Source organism: Dipodomys ordii, unplaced genomic scaffold (genome assembly GCF_000151885.1).
Source record: "Dipodomys ordii isolate 6190 unplaced genomic scaffold, Dord_2.0 Scaffold83, whole genome shotgun sequence".
Lineage (NCBI taxonomy): Eukaryota > Metazoa > Chordata > Mammalia > Rodentia > Heteromyidae > Dipodomys > Dipodomys ordii.
In genome coordinates, this window is record NW_012267299.1 from 5151132 (window position 1) to 5156025 (window position 4894).

Consider the following 4894-nt stretch of genomic DNA (forward strand, 5'->3'; position numbering starts at 1 on the left):
TGATTTATAGCAATACAAACATTTAAGTAAGGGCTGGGAAGGTGGTTCAGTGGTAGAGCACTTGCCTTGCATGCATGAGGCCCTGGGTTCGATTCCCCAGCACCCCATAAGCAAAAAGGAAAAAAGCCGGAAGTGGTGCTGTGGCTCAAGTGGTAGAATGCTAGCCTTGAGCTGAAGAGCTGAGGGACAGTGCCCAGGCCCAGAGTTCAGGCCCTACGACCAGACTCCCCCCACCCAAAAAAAAAAACATTTAAGTAAGATTTTTTTTAATCTTGTATGATTGATTAACCAATAACAGTTTCTATTGTTTGCAACTAAAGCCCTATTATGACATGACATTTCGTATCAAAAGTAAGTGGCTTATAGGCACAGGAATAGAGGTATAGAGCTGAGTATTTGGAATAAGTTACAGATAATAAAATTGAGACTATGTTAACTATGAAAACTAGAGCCCACGTGTTACACATTGTAGTTAAGGGACAGATTGATTATGATTTGAGATCTCCTGAAGTGCCACACCAGAGCCAAGGTCTCTTAATCCTTACTATAGCCCGCTGAGGTAGCTATTATCATCTCCTTTGTTTAGAGAGGATGTGAAGCTCAGAGAGGAAAACCCTGCTGGGACTCAATTCTAAAACTGGCTCTGAATGATCCAGAATGTGACTTGCATATTCTTCATGGACATTTTTCATACACATCTATTTATCCATAGCAACAACATTAAATTCAACTCATGATGATTGTAGCCTTCAGGAAGGAGGTGAAATGGATTGGATAATGTAAAGGAAAGGCCAACTCCTTTCTTATTTATTTTCTTTTTAAATTGGCACATCAATTGTTAAAAATAATAGATTTCATTGTGGCCTTTCATATGCACATTTACTGTACTTTGATTATATTCACTCTTCCTACTACATTTAACTCTCAATCCTCTCCTCCTGGCCCCCTTCTTCTTCTTGAGTAATAGTCACTTTAAGTAATAGTTACTTCATCTATTGAAGTGCACCTAAGTTAATTCTATAGGTTGCTATTGTGAATAGTGCCACAACAAACAGGTTGTGCAGATACCTCTATCATATACTGACTGATTTCTTTGAATTTATGCTTAGGAGTAATATAGCTGGTCATATTATAGTTCTATTTTTAGTTTTTTCTAGAAACTTCCATATCAATATAGTGACTGTACTAATTACCATTCTTACCAATAGTGTATAAGTATGCACACACATACATTTGTGCCTACACACACACACACACACACACACTTCACTAGCATTTTTTTCTAGTGTTTGTTTTGCGACTAAGGTAAGATAGAACATCAATGTAGGTTTGATTTGCAGTTCTGCAGTGACTAACAATGTTGACCATTTTTTCAGGTATTTATTGACCACATGTACCCCTTTTGTGAAATGTTTTGTTCATTTGTTCATTTATTGATTGTATCACTTGGAATATCAGCTCTTAATCATCCCAGTATGTGACTCCAGATATATTACTGCTAATTCAATGACACAGTTCTGTTGCTTGAAATGCCTCATTAAGAAATGCCTAAGAAAACCGAAGCCAACCTGTTAGAGACAAGTAATAAAAACTAATGTTCTAGATTAACAAGAAAGTTGATCATAGGTGATTAGGAATCTCTGCCAACAGCCACAGTTATTCAGCTTTCATAGTCCTGGTCCAGCAAGTTAGAACATATTCTAATAGCTTTCAGCTTTTTTCCTAAGGTAGAGACTGTCTGATTGGCTCTACTTGAGTAAGGTGCTCACTCCTAGTCCAATCAGAGCCCTGCACAAAAAAGATGGCTGATGTAGCTTTCATAACAAATGAGGAGCAAGTTATGAGATTCATGATGTGCTGAGGACACTACTGTAAGGATTAATTAGTTTTCACATTTTTGCCCCTGCTTTTAAGAACATTATCAGGATTCCTTTGGATACAAAACTGAACAAAACAGTAATGAGTTTAGCTTAATCCAAATACTCTTCACTTTATTCTCACTGTGTAGGTTGAATACCACTTTCTCAATGATGTAGATTGGATATAATTTCAGATACCTGCTCTCATACTTGCTTTCTCTCACTAGATCATATATTTCTTTCAAAAAAATTGATTTTGTCTTATTTTTCTTTGTTCTTCCTAGCACTCAGCACAGAATCAAAGTTTAAGAGAATGACTCCATGAAGTAGAAAGGTGATAAAGACAATCTTCTTCATAGCTTTCCTTTTTAATTTTAATTTTCAAGTACAGCAAGGGATATATCATTGAGGCTGACAAATGAGTGTAGTGGTCCCTGTAATCACAACAATGCAACAGAAGTAACAAGTAATGCTAACTTAGAAGATGTGGTAAGAAATGTATAAATGTCAATTCCTGATAGGTGGACAAAGGCACATTCAAGCTTAGGCTTTCTCCAGCTATCTCACTTAGGGGGAAAAGCATGTAGCAACAAATATAACAGTAGAAGGTAAATAGTACCACATAAGGTGCTATTGAGAGGAGATAAGCAGGACAAAGTCCTCAAGACACCAAGCCTGCCATTCTTGATCCTGGGACTTTAAAGACACTGGAAACATGAACATTTTCTATGGTGTACACAGAACAGAATGGGATCCCTTAACCTTTAGTCAGTATGCTTCAAAGGCAAATTCCTGACCTTATAGTCCATCAATTAATGAAACTTTCTCCACTTACTTCTATACATCTTCTCCCAAGAGACTATTTCTAAACCTACATAATATTTTAAGTATCTGGTGGTTTCCAAACCAATAGTGTTACCTATTGTACACTAAACCTCACATCTTTTTTAAGAAGAATATTAAATAGCAAAGAATATAATAAAGAATGAACTGAGAGACAAAGTTTGCTTTACAGATTTCTTTGGAAAGGTACATTACTGGAGGTCATTTTTATAGTCCAGAGTCTTTTATTTTTTTTACATCTCTTAGGCCATGAATTCATAGGGAATAGGTTCCAATAGCTCAGGCTCCTTTCCGTTGGTTTCACAAAGTGTGCTTCTCTGGGTGGGGTAGGCTGGTGCTTCAGTTGAACCCAGGTTTCTTTCTCTTTGGCTTCCTTCTTTTTCTGGTCATTTTCCTTCACTCATTTCAGGAAGCTATCTTGGCTCTTAGAGTGTTTTGTACGCTCAATACACACATTAATCCCATTGGCAAGGACTGTGCCCTTAACTTGTTTGTTCACAACAATGCCAACAGCATGCTGGGTAACATTATAGACCCTTCCAGTTTTTCCATTTTAACATTTGTGGGGCATTCCTTTTTGAACAGTACCCATTCCCTTGAGGTCTGCAATACCACCCTTCTTGTAGATTTTCATGTATGTGGCCAAAGGAACAACTCCATGTTTCCTGAAGGGCCTAGAGAACATGACCTTGTGTTCATCATTTTGGCAAATTACTGGAAGATGGCAGTTCCAGCCAAAAGGCATAGCTTTCCTTAAAAGCAGGGCTTGAGAGGCCCAACCATTTGAAGTAGGAAACTCCTGATTTGAGAGTCCATTCAAGCCCCATTTTAATTACATCCACTTATCAAGAAAGTTGGGGAAGGTTATTTGTATATTCACCCTTCCATTCAACCATGAATATGAAGTTGAGTCAGAATAAGGTTGCATCAGAATACCATATTGTACTAACAAATTGTTAAAATACATTTTTAATGTTTCTTCAATTCTAAAACCCTGAGACACTTTGTTAGGCCTCAAGGTTACATATTGGGAATATGATGTGTGTGTGTGTGTGTGTGTGTGTGTGTGTGTGTATAGTTAAATCCTATAGGAAGAAAGTAAGTATTTGCAACTCTTGGGGTTGTTTTGTTGTATGGTTTTTCATTGACTATTGCATTCTGATCTATTTCTAGATTCTACTTCACTGTCATAGAGGAAAGCACCTCACAACAAAAGGTAACATCACAGAAGGTCACTGCTTATATATCAGTCTGCTTGCTGCCACTGTAACCAACAACTGAGATAATAAACTTTCAAAGAGAAAATGTTGGGACTGTGAATGTAGCCCAATAATAGATTGCTTTCCTAGAATGCCTGATGCTCTAGTCTCATTCCTCAGCACTATAGCAAAAGCGGGCAGAAGGGAGAAGGTTTATTTTGCTTAAGCAAAATGTTTAAGCAGCCCCATTGCTTTTAGGCTTGCAGTAAAATGTATATCATAGTGGGGCCAAGCTGCTCACTTCTTGGTCAGAGATGTGAGAGAAGAAGGAGGTGCTAGGGTCCTATTATCCAAGGATACCCCCAATGGCCTGAAAATCCTGCACCACTTTGAGTTTCCATCCCTAATTGAGTTTCCAATTTAACCTAAGAGTGTTAAATTGTAGGCCAAACTCAACACATGTAAGATCCAAATCGTAGGGAGAATGATGGAAGGGGTGACCATGAATATGCACTGTACAGGACACAGGATGACCCAGTGCAACAATGAGACCCACAGCACAGTATATATACTGTTAAACTAAGAGTAGAAAACTATCTCAAAAAAGTCCCAAGATAGCACCACACAACTGATTCTGGCCTTTTCACAGCTCACCCTGACCTACCAAAAGTAGATGAATTATTTTTTCCCTCCATGCCTGATTTCCCCTACATATTTATGGTTCACTAGGGGAGAGGAAGTAGTAAACAATTCCAAGTCAAAACAGTCAGGGTTTTCAATACCTTACCCTCTTCATCCTGAGACTTAGAAACCATGGAAATAAAATTATTAAGCACAAAGCTCTCAGAACCAGATGTGTTCATCCTCCATCCTTCCCTTTCTCTTCCTTTCTTTCCATCAGTGTAACCAACTAGGACCTGAGGCCCAGGAAGAGACTCATACTCTTTCAAGACTTTTGAAAGAATATAGAAATTGATATCCCCTAGTCTGTGT

The 4894-nt window shown here is 38.0% G+C and overlaps 1 pseudogene; it reads right to left on the bottom strand.

The window, feature by feature from the left end:
- Positions 1 to 2937: 2937 nt before the first annotated feature.
- Positions 2938 to 3948, bottom strand: LOC105992397 (annotated as a pseudogene).
- Between the last annotated feature and the right edge of the window lie 946 nt (positions 3949 to 4894).